The sequence below is a fragment of the Cupressus sempervirens genome, chromosome 7, assembly GCF_028749045.1.
Source record: "Cupressus sempervirens isolate cs-2001-9-10 chromosome 7, ASM2874904v1, whole genome shotgun sequence".
Taxonomy (NCBI): domain Eukaryota; kingdom Viridiplantae; phylum Streptophyta; class Pinopsida; order Cupressales; family Cupressaceae; genus Cupressus; species Cupressus sempervirens.
The window spans coordinates 811,443,964-811,461,582 of NC_143124.1; the positions used below are offsets into that span (position 1 = coordinate 811,443,964).

The 17,619-nt window shown below is 31.3% G+C and overlaps 1 pseudogene; it reads left to right on the forward strand.

Moving 5' to 3' along the window:
• Window positions 1-16,606, forward strand: part of LOC149549874 (uncharacterized) — a 70,903-nt pseudogene extending 54,297 nt beyond the window's left edge.
• Window positions 16,607-17,619: the final 1,013 nt, after the last annotated feature.

Genomic DNA, 17,619 nt, shown 5'->3' on the forward strand with positions numbered 1-17,619 from the left:
AGTGGACTTCTAATTTTCTTGTTTACAATTTCCTTTTGAGGTTCAAATCTAAAACTAAGCATTGTAGCTCAGATGTACAACAATTTTGAAGAATAATCAAAATAATAAAATGCAAAAAAGGACCTAATTCTAAAAGTGATATTTTTGTCCACACACCCTATAATCTAATTTTAGATCTAGAAAGTAGACAAAAAATTAAGCACTTTCAAAATAAATGGAACCTGAAAATGTGTCCAGATGAGCTTGTATTGAGCATTTGGAGTTGTAAAATGCAGGATTAGATAGGTATAGTCACCAAAAAATACATTTTTTGACAAATCCATACACCAAAACCAGAAAATAACTACACCACTAAAAAGCTCAAGAAATTCGATCCAAAATTTAAAAAATTGCACTTGATTTGGAATCTAGATGATTGAGTTACGGCCTCCCAAAGTTAAAACATCAAATCAAAATTGCATCTAGAGAGGTCTAAGTAGAAAATTGTGAGATTAAATTTGATGATCAAATGATTGTCATAGTAGTTCAATTTTTCCTAAAAATGATGGTCAGATGACAATCAAATTTAGCATAGTAAAATGCTAATGTTAGCAAAAAAAGTCCCCCTAGGTGTCATGGCAGGTGATGCCAAGATGATGTCAACAATTATACAGCATTGTACAACAACTGATGTTCTAATGTACAACAGTTACAATCACTGAGTTTGCTTAAAGCTAGCATGTCACACAGCTAATGTGGCAATGCCACGTGGGGTCTGAGTTGTCCCTACTGATTGGGCTATCACAAATCAAGAATGTATATGTGGTAGATTATGTGGAGGTCAACGAGTTGTTGTCATGGTGTTGCAATGAATGCCTAACTTGTGTGTTGATTGTTCTATAGTGGAGGTCCTAATGGCTTTTCTTAGTTGGCAGATGTACTTGCTACTAATGGCATGGCTTGAGTTCACTGCAGAGTGCATTGTTGAGGTTAACAAAGACTGAAAACCAATAGTTGGGCTAGAATGAGAAATGTTAGAAAATTGTGTTACTGGTAATCAAGTAGTAGTGGGAAGTTGAAAAGGCCAGTTTTAGTGTTTAAGTCTTGACAAGAACTTTAAGAACACCAACAGGGACTTTTGAAGCATTAGCAGGGATTATATTTAATCCCATATGCATGTAGAGTGCATGTGAATGTTTTTTTAAAAAAAATAGCCAATAGTTAACAAAATAACAAGCAAGGTTGTGAGTAGTTTGTGCTTGTCACTTGTTGAGTGTCGTGGTCACCAAAATTTGAATGTCTGGCTAATTTCCCTTGTGTGGCTAGGAAATTTGGAATATTCACCGATGATAAATGGAATTTTTCACTATGTAGTCTACCTGCTAAGGAACATTTTGAATTTCACAGTGAATATCCCTTGTGGGGGCTGGGGTTTCACCACCTAGTTCCTACAAAAATAATTTCTCTGTAAGCCCAGTAAGCCTATAAAAATTTCAAAAAAATTCTTTGAAAAAGCTAAAAAAATTTATAGAGAAATAAATTTAGATATGAAGAATAAATTGTAGTTCTAAAAAATGATCATACCAGAATTGTAAATCGAGCCTTCATGTGCCAGTTTACAAAAAAAAAATTCCTCAAATTTGACTATGGCCTAGGGTACGCAAATTTATGGTTAAATTTCACCAAATTGATGCTTCAGATGTAATGACAAGGTCCACTTTGGCTCTAGACACTTCCAATAACTGTGATACTCTAGATCTAGGTTGAGGTCCTTCAAGAGTTGAGGCAAGAAAATGGTCTTGAATAGCTATGTGAAGAGAAATTCCCTCAGCTTTCATACCATTTAAGAATTTTCCTTAGGGAAAAATCACCCAAGATCAATGAACTCAAGCACAAGCATAGAATAGACCAAAGTATGATCAGAATAACAATATCAAAATGAATTGATGCAATGTCATGTCTTGTACATACACACTAAGAGTTCTTGAATATAAAGGCCTCTGGAATGCTTCTATAATGTCTAGGAGTCAGCACACTAATAAGTCTTACAACAAGGTACATGTCCACCAGGAGTGGATTATCCTCCATTAAGCACAAGAGTAAGTGTGATGATGAGAGGTTAAACCTACAAAGGTGTAGCACATAAAATTATGTTGTAGACATCATTTGCTAAAATGAGAGTGTGAATAACTATGTTGTCAACATGATAACTCAGTTAATTATGCAAACTCCAGTGTTGTAGACACCATGTGTTCAATTAGAGTCGCTTACTCCAGTGTTGTCAACATAACAACTCATATGAGTATGCAAACTCCTAAGTGTCAACCTAATAAATAATAAAATAATGCATTGACCTAAGTAAACTTAAGTAAAGTGTAATAAGAAAATACTTATTTACACCAGCACTAAAAAAACTCTATCTATTTTTTTTAATGATATTAAAAAATCTATAATCTAAATTATAACTACTAGAGATCTAAAAATACATTTAAAAATATTGACAATATATACATGAAATATGACTTAAAATGTAAGAAAGAAAAAATATTTAAGTTACATTTCATGTATATATTATTTCTCTGATATTGTATTTGACTTGAGTTTGAAGAGCTTGATCAAAGTGAAAGAAAAAGATAAAAAGGAAATACATGTTATCAATAAACAATTTAGTATATGTCATATATGATTATCGGTCTCAATCCTATTACTTAACATACCAAACCATATGGTGTGAGCTATATAGGGTCCACTTCATATAGGCATGGTGTGCACAAACATAATGATCGACATACCAAATCATATGTTGTATACCATAAAGGGCACACAACACATTCTTTTTGGGGGACCAAAATAATGATTGGAATTTTTGTAGTCCCCAAAAAATATTTTAATTTGATGATATTATTCAAAATAATGGTTCTTCACTATAACATCATTTGAATTGAATTTGAAGTTTTTTCCTTTCTCTATTATGTTGAGTAAACGTAAAGCCTTTTGGTGCAATATTTATAGAATGGTTTGTCATGGCATTTTGATTATTTCTAATGTTTCATCTCCTCTCTTTTTCTAAATTTTTCTATTAACATGGGTGGAGAAAGCAATATGATTTAACCTACCTCGTTTTAAAAATGGTAGAAAAGTTTCCCTATTTGAGGCAAGTTATCAATGTGTAGCTCAATTAATTTCATGGAGAAGTTCCATGGGCATGATAAACATGTTACTAGAGCATTTCATAAAGGGTTAAAGGATTCTATCTTAAAATTTTAAGGGGTTGTAATTTCTATCACAAAACACCTTATTCTATAAGTGTTTAGTATGATGGTCTAGGGAATTTCTTTTGTAGTAACCGAAATCCTTTGATGAAGCTATGAAAAAAATTCAAGGACAATTAATGAGAGAAATTGAAGAGAACCCTGCTATTATGAGATATGACCAACCTACCATCAAATGTTTTTCCCTGCTAAAATATTGAAGGTGATAATCACTTGTGTCTAACTCTTGATGAACATTTTACTAGTCTACATATGGTTACCATTACATGATTTTAAACCACTTTTTCCATGGAAAATGTATTTAGCTTCCCTTTTACCTATTTTTTTTGCTTAATCATAGTGATTTATCCCCTATTTAATAAGATTCTTGCACTTAATTTACATTTCCCTCTTTTTTCCTATCTCTCTTTATTCCTCCTAGATGGAATCAAGGTAAGATTTAATGATCCTCCTTTGTATTCCTATTTTACAATGCAAATTTCAAGGTAGGATCTATCCATTTGGGTCTTCCCTTTTCTCTATGCTATCACTCAAAATCTCATTTCCACACTAAAACTAAGTTTTCTCATAATCTACACCTAATTTCCAAAATCAAGTACCTATTTTGGAGCCCCAAGGAATTCCTAGGGATTTATAGACATGCTTAGTAGGGAAAAAGTTTGTCCCTACTCAATCAAGGATATAGTTCTTCCCTATATGGCTAATCAAGAATGTAGTATGTCCCTTCTTGGGCCACATTTTGGGTCCCCTTCTCAGGTCATGTTTTGGGGTTGATCTAGGGTGTTAATTTTGATACCCAATTGGTCGATGGGAGAAAGTTTAATCTAATTTCTATATAATCTCGTCCATTTTTTATTTTTTTTTGGCATCATCTCATATCTTTCCATCATCACACACTAGCACTCTAGCACTCAAGCACTCAATTTTTCAAGCATTCAAGTATTCAAGAATTCAAGCAATTCTCAAGTACATTCAAGGAGATGCTTTTGTAGGCCATTGGAGAGTAAATCTCTTCCATTCAAAGTGCATTCAAGGAGATCCAAGGAGTTCATTTGGGTGCCTCATCATCTATTCTACATTCAACATTCTTCTACTTGATCTTTTCAATTGATAAAATGAGCTCATCTCATCAATTTGAGAAATATTGTTTTTGTAAGGTGAATTCATTTATTTGGTTTGTCTTTCTAGCACTTTAATTATTTAAATTTCAAGGTTAATTCCTAAAATGATTTTTGACTCACACAAACCCTTGTCAGCCAAACAAGACCATTTTATTTTTTTAGGTTGTAGATCCTAGAGGAAAAAATAGATTGCAAATTCAAATATCCTTTTCATAGAACTTTTGAAATTCCAAAAATCATTTTGTGATAGGACACTACTAAGTAGGGGTGCATTATGGCACTGCCAAGTCAACCTTGTTGCCTTAGGTTTACCTTTCTTCCTTAGGTTGACTCTGCTAGACAACCATAAGATTTATAGGTTTTGGAGATCTCACTATTTCAGGTTTAGAACTAGATTTTCCTACTCATCAAAGTTGTACAAACATGAAAAAATTAGATCCAATATTCCTCCTCATTTTCAAGGTAATTCATTAATTGTTTCTTTATTTTAGAACATCTAGTTTCTATATCAATAATCTTAATTTCACTTCATAGTTCTTTCTACACTAGGGTTTTAAGGGTCTCACATTCTTTCTCTAAGTCTATAAGCATTAGATCACTATTTTTATTAGTGTGCCTTCATCATTTAGATTGTACTTATCTTCCTAGGTCTAATTACCTTAGATTTTGAATTGAAATTATCCATCTCCTTAACTTACATTTGATGTGCAAGGCTAATTGAAATATGGGGTAGTTGAAGTTTTTTATGACTGCTTCACATTTTACCTTTCACACTATGAAATCTTTATAATTGTAACTTGATAAAAAAAAAGCCTTTGATGGTTGATTATCTTAGCTTTCACTATTAATGATAACCTTGCAATATTTTATTAAAACTTTACATCTAGTTTTAAAAAATATAATTCCTCATTACATAATGCCCTTTTAATAACTGGGGCATCTCCATCTTCCTATTGATTCAAAAATCTTGCTTGAAAATAAATGTGTGTGCTCAAAGGCTCTATGTCATTCTCCATATTTGAAACAAGTATATTTCAAAAAACTAATATATACCACCTCTTCCTCCTTTTCTATGTTCCTATCTTTTGTTTAATTTAAATCTTCAAACTTTAGGAAAATTTGATAAAATTTCTCAATAGGTTACATCTTTAAAAAGGTAATATCATCTTGAATAGATGTTTTGAAGTCATAAAGATACCTTGAAATTATCTCCACCTCATCATCAATATGTCCAAATACTTATAGAATTATTTTATATAACCCTTAACAAAAAAAAAACTTTATAATTTTCATCTTCTTCAATAGACTAACTTTATAATCACCAAGTAAGAATATATCCTTCTACTTATTCACCTTATTATTGAGCAAGATTTTCTTTATTTTTCTCTCCTTTTCCTATAAATTGGAAAATGCTCCCATCATAATGATGCATATCCTTCAATTCAGTAGTAGAAACTTTCACCTTTTTGTATATATTCATACTTTCATATTCAAAATACTTTTCCATCTTAGCAATCCAATCATGCAATTTATTTGAATTGACATTTCACCATTATAATATGGTAAATTTAAATGTGATCTTGCATTACCTATAATTAGACCTCTTTGAGATCTTCAATTCCATTATTATATTATAGGTTCATTTCTTCTAGCAACTTCTTCAGTTTCCTCGTCATTTACATCATCAATAGGTCTTCATGTTCTTTGGGTAATTTTACTACTTCAAGTCTAACCAATATTTATGCCAACATATCCGTTACTATTGGATATACATCCTGCCTTCCTTGAATCATCCTAGAGAGCATCTCTAATTATAGTTCATATCTCAACCCTTCCATCCTACAACCAAACTCAATTATGGCTTCACAACTTTAGATTCTCAACATAAGTTCACTAGCAACACAACTTTTTCTCTAATACCACATAGCAAGGTCCCTAATTGGAGAAACCTTAATGAAATAAGTCTAAACATGTGGAAAAATTAAATACAATGGAGAAAATAAGTATTCATAGAGAACCAAGGAAGATCAATATTTATTAATAAAAAATAAGATGTAACAGGTTCAAAAATAGGCCTTCTAACATGTCTTTTTTGCTTACAATATTTGGCCAAAAACATTAGATCCAATATAGGTAACTTAATCTTGACACTAAGAGCACAATATATAGGCGTCGTGAAACATAAGTTGGCCTCAAGATGCAAAACACTTTCTAGTTTAGAAAAAGTATTACACCAAATAGATTCCTTCTAAAATCATAAGGAATGAGTGATATAACATGTTTGTAAGCTTGCAGTTCCAAGTTCAAATCATGACATAATCTAATAACATAGATAATGTGCCACCAAAAATCCATTATTGTATATTTCTATCACAAGATTGAAATCCACTAATGATCATGAAAATTGGCAAGAATACACTACCTGTGAAGGTACAAATCACAACTCAAGCAATAAAGAGCCAAACAGACTACACTCCCACAAATAATAACTAGACAATATCTAGATCATACTTTGAATGTCATAAGTTCTAACTCAAATAAAAAAAGGGTCTCTAAAATGATCAATAAACTAAAATTTTGAAAAAATATATTTTTTGGTTGATGCAAGATTTATTTCACTCCAAGGTGCTCCTGCATCAAAATTATTTAAAATAAAGGTGTATCATAAATTCTACAACAATGAAAAATTAAAAATGCACTTGTTTTGGGGTTCACATGTCTTTATTACTTGAAGAATAAGGTTGTGAACATCAATCATTCTTTTTATATAACATGTAATGCCTACCCCTACTTGACTTTTATGTTGTATCTTTTGCAACTTTAACACTCGGAAACTTCAAACTTGAACACTTGAAACTTAAAAACTTTAGACTTGATACTTGAAACATAGAAAAAGGAAAAACTTGTGAGTTAGATTTCATACACATTTTCTCATGATTGTATTTTAAGGAGGTATGCCTTTGATTGATTTTGTGAGTGTTTTTCTTGTTCTTGACTTTCAATTTGTGTCTATACATTATATAACTTTTATGTTTTCCAATGGATTTAGAGATGTTGATCTTTTTTTGGAGTGTTTTACAAAATATATTTCAGTATTTGTTAAAAAGATGAATGTTGGATCAATAGGGTTTTCAATTTATTATCAAACCAAAATCATATTTCTCTAAGTAACTAAAAGTGTATACATAGTTAACCTTTTTGTATTATTTTCTTAAATGAGCTTTTTTGACATTGTAGATAGTACTCTTTGACTTTTAGTTACCCTAGTCATTGTAGTAGGCTTCCAAGAGTAAGCCGAAGTCTAGGGGGAGTGGATGTGATGCCTACCCCTAGTTTAGTTTCATCTTTCATGTAGGCTTCCCAGAGTAATCCTAAGTCTAGGGGAAGTGGATGTAATGCCTACCCCTACTTGACTTTTCTGTTGTTTTGCCAAATTCTTTTATGCCAGTTTTTTGATTTTGTTTTATGATTATCAATACTTGGTTGCTAGATTAGATTAGATGTATTTCATACTTAGTTTATTTATGTGATGAGTTGTTCAGTTATTTCATGTGTTTATGTTTATCCTTTCAATGATGATATATGTATGCTCATTCAATGACTTTCAGTTATTTCATGTTTTAGTTAGAGGAATGATTTATATGTAGCTTCTATGGTTACTTACCCCATACTTGCATGTGTATGGTGTACTTGTCTATTTTACTTTATGTTTGATGTTTCTGATGTGGTTGAGGGAGGGATTCATAGTCAAATGCTAGTCAAGATCTACACGATATACCACTCTCCACCATTTTCTATTTAGTTTAGAATATATAAGTATGTACATGCATAGATTTTATGCAAATTGCAAGTACCAAGTATTGACTTCCCTAAATTGCCACGATGAGTGTACCCTATTTTAGAATTTCAATGGAATAAGTGGGGAGATAACTCTAGAGTCCAAACCCTAACTTAAGCCAATTGTCCTAGAAAATAGGACAAGTGTCTGAGTTAGTTTCACCTTTTTGAATTCATCAAGTGACGTGAATTTGTGATTCTGACCCTTGAGTTTGACTTTGTTTTCTCTTCAGTTGAGTTGTCGTATTTGGATTTTTGGGTCTGTGATGATTTTATGTTATAATTAAATCAAATTAAAAGATAATTTAATGATTTAATTAAATGAAAATTTTATAAAGAAATTTGATATTTAATTATATTTAATTAATTGAAAAATTAATTAAATAAAGGAATTAAATTTAAATATTTTATTAAAATTCTAATTTATGCATATTTATATTTACTTTATTTAATAATTATTATTTAGGATTTTTATTTTTAATAATAAACTCTAAATAATATTATTAGTTGAATTAATAAGTATATTATTAAAATGTCTCATAATTAACTAGAGAGAGAAAACATAAATTTAATAAAGTTTATTTTAATTAAATTGCATAAAGCTTATGCATGAAATTAAAATATAATAAATTAATTAAAGAGAAAGAAAATTATTTCATAAATATGTTTTAAATTGCCAAAAAGTGTGCATGAATATTTAAAATATAATAAAATAATAAAAGATAAAGATCAATGAGTCTTCTTGCACGATTGCACAATTGAAGCCCTAAATTTAGGGGAGAACTCTTTATCAGAGATCTAGAGTTCATTGTGTAGGAACAGAGGTTTGGAGGAGCCAATTTCTGCGAAGAGGATTTTCAAAAGGAAGGAAATCCTAGTGTGTTTTGTGAGTTTGTTATTTTAGCATTAGATCTAGTTAGGATCTTGTGGGTTTGTGCAGTAGTTGCTCGTTCTTGACTTCTTCATCTTCTCTATGTTTGCGAATATGTTTTCATAATTGAATTGAATTTGAAACCCTTGTATGTAATTTTATCATTCTTCATTTGAGAAACCTTTGTATATGAATTGAATCTAAAACCCTCGCTCATAATATTATTATTCTTTTCTTGGAGATAATCTATATTGAGTTTGAAATATGAAACTCTCATTGGATTTAAATTAGGTGATTTGTAATGGATTTGTTAAAATTGGGATGTGGGCCTTAAAAATGAAAATGAAGTTTGTTTTATAAATTTTGACTGGTATCAAAGCTCGAGTTTCTACATTGGGATCTCTGGGTATATTGGAACACCACTAGTTGATAACTAGTTAAACTGAAACAAAACTTGAACTATTATGTGTATCTATTACAAACTTTAACACTTGAACTAGTTGAGCTAAATAAAATGTAAATAGTGTTATGTATCTTTTGCAACTTTAACACTTGGAAACTTCAAACTTGAACACTTGAAACTTGAAAAATTTAGACTTGATACTTGAGACATAGAAAAATGTTTGGCAAACTTAATGAAACTTTAGGCTAATTTCTTTTGGGTCACTTGGCAAGGCATTGCATAACATTTTTTTTTTAAATGCATCTTATGAACCACATGATGTAAACTTGTAAAAGCTAAAAATGTAACATTGATGTTTATACTAGAATCTCATATTTAGAATGAAATCTTATCACAACCCTAGAACAACATAAAATTACAAGTACTATTTTTTGTGGTGTACAAGTGCCTTAGTTATTGAAGACAAAGACTATAAAATTTCCAATATTTCTTTTGAGATAACCTCAAATTTGTGGAAAGAACATTCTCAACTAAACTTGTTTAAGTTAATAAACACATTGTGTAGTTCAAGCAAAAAAATTCTATAAACAATGAAGTCATATCACAACCCTACAACAACTTATAACTAAGAAAATAATTTTTTCTTTGTCCCTTGAAAAGAAAAGTGTGAAATCCAACCATTTCATTGAGGCAACCTCAAATGAGTAGTAAAAAATGTTACGCATCATGAATATTATTAGAAATGTGTGTGTGTGTGTGTGTGTGTGTGTGTGTGTGTGTGTGTGTGTGTGTGTGTGTGTGTGTGTGTGTGTGTGTGTGTGTGTGTGTGTTCGCGCGCGCGGGGGTGTGTGTGTGTGTGTCTGTGTGTGCATGCATGTGTATGCATGTGTGCACATGTGTGCATATATACCTACATATACATATACATATATACAACACATATACACACATACATATATACATGCATATACATATATACATATATATGCATATACACACACACACACATATGTATATGTATATAAATATACATATACCTATAACTCTAACTCAAATCAACACGAAATTACATGAATTTGATAAATATATTTTCTAAATTTAAACTATTTTAAATTATTCAAATGTATTATATGATAGTTCTATTTTATTTATGAATTTTACTCAAGAAATGTTATCTTCTTTTTTATTGGTAAGAAGCCTAAGCCAAGATAATTATTATTATATGTTATGATTAATAATTATTATATTTTATTAAGCTCAAGTAGCCTCAACCCCAAGACCTCCCAAATGAGAGACTCACAGTTTACCTTTGTGTTGTAGGATCTTGCCTAAGAATTATTATATTTTATTTTTTATCATTGGATTTTATTTTATTTTATTTATAGAACTATAGATGTTGTGTTCATTAATTTAATCATTAATCGTAATATTAATAATAAATAATCTTTATTTATAGTGATGTAATTATAGTTTGTAACTTTTTTTTAATACATAAATGACCTAAACCTTGGTATATCATAAAGTACATAGATACATAGATGGATAATCAACTTTTAGTCTGAGGTTATATTTTTCTACTTTCCTTCTAGGTTGTTTCTTGTCCTTGCTTTCTTCTTTTGCCTCTAACGAGGATTTGTATATAATCTAAGCACTACATCTTACACTTATATTAAGGATAAAGCTCTGAGAATTCATAAAATAGTAATACATAAATGTCATAGAAATGAAATATAAAGTGATAAATGTATTATCTTAAATAGAAATAAAATATATACATCTCATCATCGGAAAATATATCTAAATAGAGATAATTAGTCTTTTCTTGGTTGACAAAACATACCTTAAGCAGTGAGATTATCACTTTGTTACTTTGAAGGGTGTATTTTCATCTTAGTTACATAAAAATACAATAGTAATAAACTTGTGTTACTCTACTAGCATAAAATGAGGGGAGAGAAGCTCCCTATCTTTCTGAATTCCCATCAAGTCTAAAGTGGATGATTCCATAACCTCTAAATTCACCTCAAACTAAATTTCTCATACTCCAACACTATCTTCCATAATGCATCTATCTATCCACTCATATGGTCTTCGAATGCAAGATGTAGGCAATGGGTAAATGATAAAGAAAGACCTCAAAATCTTAGTTGGGATAATGAGATGTAAACTATGGTTAAAATTCTATAAATCTAAACCATCCCTAATTCAAATGGAGTCCCTATATTTATATTTTAGCTTCTTATGTCTAACCTTCCTCTATACCTATATTAACTTATTCATTCACTCTTTGATTTCCATCTCAATAAATATGATTGTGATCTTTTCAAAGGTCTAACATAGTGAGAGGACTCTAGATAAAATTGAATCTAGTCTCTAATTAATGAGAGATCCTTTCCTTATAACATTTATTATAATTCTAGAATCTCTTTCGATATCTATAATCTTGTAACCAAGAGTTTTACACAATTCTAGTCCTTCAACTTAAGCTGTTAAGTTTTTCCAATTATTAGTTTCTATTCCTATTTATCTTGGTAAATTTAATATCTCCATGCCTTTTGAGTTATTGATACTACATCCAATGCACTCTTTACCCAAACTGCCTCTTGAAGCTCCATTAAAATTAATTTTAAACCATCCCTCCTTGGGTGGTTACCATTGGAACGTCTCTCATTTTCTTCTTGAAGTTTTCACCATGCTCCTATAAAGGGGGTTAATTCTAGACCTATCCACTTGCTTCTCATTTCCTTATCTCAATGAGACATTATAGCCTCTTTCTTTTGTTTAGTCAAAACCTAATTGTTATTACTTTCAACCAAGGGGAGTTCACTATATGTCAAGGTTAACTTGGATGGTGTCTCCACTCATAGAAAAGTAGATCTCAATACCCATGATGGTTATGAGAGTCTTGATTTAGCATTGGTGGACATGTTCAAATGACCTACAAATGGTAAAATCTAGTATATATCTATTTCATTTAGTGTAGTTTTCAGCATATTTTACTTGTGTTTCTTGGGCTTACATCCTAATATCCTAAGCTTTATTCATGTTTTCATGTTATAGATTGTATAGAATAATGATTTCTATATTTTTGTCTATGAATACCCAAAATGTGCATGGTTCCCTCCATTGTAACGGTGTATTGCTATTCATATCTAGTATACCTATATTCAATTTGAATTTAGTAGTTTCAATATTTTTATCTATTTTATGTTTGAGTTTGTTGTGCATTTTGGTTTTTATTTCTCATTTTTAGTTTAAAATTTTGGCATTTTTCCTATACAAAAAGCACAGAATTTGACCATTGAATCTAATCATCCAAGCTTCTTGGATGGTTCTTATATTGACTTATGAAGATAAGGGGTATGTGTAGGATCATGGTCAACCAAACTATGCTCTTAAGTGGCAATAAAAAATCCAAAAATCAAGGCTATATCAACTTGACATGTAGTTTTCTACTTGTTATAAAATTTATATCAAAAAGTTGAGAGAAAAGAATCTCTAGGAAATTGAATTTAGTTTCTAAACTACCAGGCCTTATTCTAATATATATATATATATATATATATATATATATATATATATATATATATATATATATATATATATATATATATATATATATATATATATATATATATATATATATATATATATATATATATTAGTCAAAATTTTGAATTTTAATGCAATAGTAGTAAAATTTTAAGACAAAAATAAGAAGTAGATGTATGTCTAACCAGCTTGGTCAAAATCAAATGATAATATTTTTAAATAATATTCTAGATAGAAGAAATAAAATCATGTCTAGATGTGACACATATTTTTGTGTATTTTTATTCTAAATACAATTATAAATTTTCTGCTTTAGTATTTTTAGAGTTAAAAAACTCTTTTGTCTAACCATCGTAACTAATTCAAAACTCTATAAAATTTATTTATTTATTTTCATTATAGTATAAGAAGAATAGAATGTTATGCATCTTTTGCATTTCAAAAATGTTGTACCATTTGAAAGTTATAGTTGTTTTTCAAGTAGTGTGTGAATCAACACTTTGTATGTAACTCCACTAGAAAATAAGTAATAATTACTTACTAAACTTGTAATTTGAAAAACCTTGCATTTATGAAAAGCTAAGAACATTCTTCATAAACCCTTTTCATTCCACACAATTTTGGTGAAAAAAAAAAGTTGCCAGCTACATGTTTGAAAAAAAAAACACACAAGAACAGGCCAAAAACACATTGTTGGGACATTTTTTAAGTTGATCATATAGGGTTGGTATCAAAAGATATAGTAGGCCTTATAAAGGTATTAATTTTTTTCATTTAGTATTAGGATGAGTGGGAAAGAAAGTTAGAATAAATTTTGAAATGCTTTGAGGCATTTCAAGACTACATATTTTTTAGATCGCCACTTTTTGGCACACCATAATCCTACCATACCCCAAGGAAAGAGATTGGATGCTTGCTAGTGATGTGCCATGGAGGTAAGTTGTGAATTATTGAACTCTAACCTCCTTTAAAACTTATTCTAGTGAATATACTTCTTAGAGTCAACTAAGAAATTAATTTACTCTAGATTTTCTTGTCCATTCACTCATGATGTTGTCATGTTTCGTCAATATTTTTCTCATTGTCTTTTGAAACAAAAATAAATTAAAGAATGGTTTTCATAAATATTTATTTATATGTGATGGCATTTATGCATGTACAACTATGGATAGGACATTCTAAGAACTAATGATTTATTTTCTATATATTCTCAAGATGTTTGAAAAGGATGCTAATAATTTAGTGTTTATGGTTGAGAATGATTTTCTAATACCTAGAATCTCTATTATATTTTTGATGTTTGTTAACACCATCAAAAGGCTAAGGATCAGAAGACATCTAATGCAAAGGGTCTAAGCAAGTTAAAGTACCTATTACTTAATTTTGGCTACTTGAAATCCATTATATTTTGAGCATGCTCTCATAATTGATAATTTTTCTTTTGAGTATAGATCCCAGATATTCATAAAAGATAAATAGGAAGAAAAGAAAGCCCATTTGAGACTAGACCAAAAAGAAGACAAGAAAAATATTATACATGTTTTAAATTTTCTATACTATGGTGGACGGTTTGGAGCCTTCATATCTTTGGTCTCTTATAGGGATTTTTTTAGGAGAAAATCTATCCTTAAGAAAAGACCTAGCAACATAATGTATAATCTTGTTCATGTAATATGATGCATATTACCAACACATACTTGTATCAAATTTTGTATTTTGAACTGGATGAGGAATACCTCTTAGTCAATTTAAGGTTTTCAGTTGTACGGTGATTCGGCCCTCAAAGATGCCCATCAGCCTCAAACTATGTGTACATCGATATGGGAAAAGTACAAGGTGCACTACAAAGCTTAAGTTATCAATATTGATTTCCATGTTAGTGCCTTTCTCTTCATCTACAATGTATTTCTATATAAGATGCAAACTTGATATATGTTTATGTTAGAAATATCAAACTATTTTGTACATTAAAATTTTGATTTATAGAGATTTATTGAAATAAGTGGGCTTGTTTGATATGCACCACATAGATCTATAAATTGAAATTTATTGATATTAAGGACAAGGTATGACAAATTTTCTATTGTAATTTATTGTTTTATTTTTTTGACTAAAATAAATTTCAAACCATCTTATTTTCTCGACTAAAAAAATTTCATCTAACAAAATGACAAATCAATATAGTGACCAATCTAAAATTAGTTTCATGTAATAAATGGATTGCAATGACGAAAATTTTGAAGAACCCACACTTTCTAAATAGGAGAAAAATTGGGAGGAGTTGACACCAATGTCTATGCCGACATCAAATTGACATTTTACTATTTTTAAAAATCAAATTAAAAAATTAAGAAATTACATCTCTGAAGTTGGAAGTTGCTCTGGAAGAATGAAGGGAGGATAGGAACTAGAAGCGGCTGTGTGTGAGGGTTTTAGAAGCTTGTTTTCCTGCCACTGGGTTGTGCATGCATAGGGAGAGCACTCCATTTCTCTTCTATCTAGTGAGACCTTTTGTAGCTTTAATATTGAATGATTATTGTTGTGTAGGGTTTGCATTTATTGTGGAAAACAAATTTTGGTTTCCACAAGTCTCATTCTTGCTAGAGCCTCTGGTTTTGATGGATCTTCTCCTAGGGTGCAATTATAGGAGAAGGAGCCATTTTATGTTAGCAAGTGCCAAAAGTTAAATAAAGTTAATGGTTGTTTTCTGCATAGCCAGGATCGGCCTGTGCTATTTATTCTTCTAGAAGTGGTAATGGAGGATGTGGACTATTTGGCCACACATGCATTGATATGCAAGTTTCTTAGTATTCAAATTTCCCTGGTAACTCTGGAAACTTGGATTCACTGTTCATGGTAGGTGGAAGGTGATATGGACATTATGTTGGCTGGGAATAGCTACTTTTTGGTGAATTTCTCTTGCATGTTAGATCAAAATCGAGTCTTTTATGGAGGCCCATATTTTTATGACAGAGTAGGTCTTTTTATCAAACCCTGGCATCCAAGGTTCAATTTCGCTAAAGATCTTCCTTCGAGAGTTCCTATTTGGTTCTGCCTCCCGCGACTTCCTTTGGATTTTTGGCATGAGGATATCTTGCGACAAATTGACGTTGTGCTCGGAAAGTCGATTGCTATAGCCCACCAATCTTTGGACAAAAAGGTTATTTCCTATGCTCGTATTTGTGTTGAAATTGATTTAAATAATCCTTTGCCAGATTCTCTAGAAATTTGTCTTGGCTCTTCTTCTTGGATCTAATAGCTAGAGAATGAATCTATTCCCTTTCGTTGCCACCTTTTTCATGTGTATGGTCATTTACAGCATCAATGTCCTCAAGCCTCTAAAGGCAATGGTACCCCTATTGGGTTTTCTAGCCTAAGGATGGCTAATGATGGAAAGGGGAATGGCCCAAATGTTAGTGGAAAAGGAAATGCTCAATTTGATAGTGCAGGTATAGGGAAAGCTCATATGAACACTTCAAGTCAGGGGCCATGGCCATCCAGTTCTACTGGTCCTGATAAGGATGGTTTTATCCTGGCTCGAAACTATGCTAAGGTGTGGGGTCAAAAATGATCTCAGCTAGATCAGCAAGTGGACTCAGGGTTTAATCATTTTGAGGTTCTTGACAATATGGTTATAGAAGAAGGTATTCCTATAGAGGCTCAGGGTGCAACTACTGATTTAGAGGGGAGGAATTCTACTCTTAGTGGCAACCAGGATGTTGCAGTTCAACATATGTCGGAGACTTCTATTAGCCCTGAGTCTGGTTCCCTTTTGGTTTCTCCTACTCCACAGGAAAAGGATGATGTTCTTCTAGCATATTTGGTTAAAGATGTGTTTGCCTCTAGTAAAGGAAAGGGATCTTCTCTTGCTTTGGGCCTGATGCAAAGACCATTTAAGAAAGTCTCTTTTACTACTCCCTCAAGAGTTGGGTGAAAGTAGGATCAAGAAAAAATTAAACTTATAGATGATTTATTGGTAGAGTCTGGGGTTGTCAAGACCTTGGATGCACATTTTCCCCACTCTACTCAATGATTATTCTCTCATGGAATGTGAGGGGGTTGAATAGCGTCCCTAGACAAAAAGCTATTCATGATCTTGTGGTTGAGCATTCTCTGGATATCCTTTGTATCTAGGAGACCAAGCTTTCAGTGGACTCCATGTTTAGATGTGCTCCTAACATTTGGTTTCTAGGCCAATGTTAGTGTATTCATGCTTTGGGGAGCCCTAGTGGTCTTGCCATCAGCTGGGATCCTAGGAAAATTATGCCACTTTATTGGGTTTCTTGCCTCTCGGCTCTTTTAATGGTTGTGTCCTCTCTAGAGACTGGTGAGATGATTCTTGTTACTAATGTGTATGCTCCTATTGATCTCCCTGGAAAGTCTAAGCTTTGGGATCATATTAAGCATGTCAGAAGCTATCATCCTTTCTTGCCTTAGATTGTGGCTAGAGACTTCAACTCTGGTGTCAGTTTAGAGGAGAAGAGGGGTGGGCTAGCTCGCTTGGGTCCTTCTTATGAGCTTCTTTGACCAAATATTGATCTTTTACATCTCTCTGATGTCAAACCTCTCAATGGGCTCTTTACT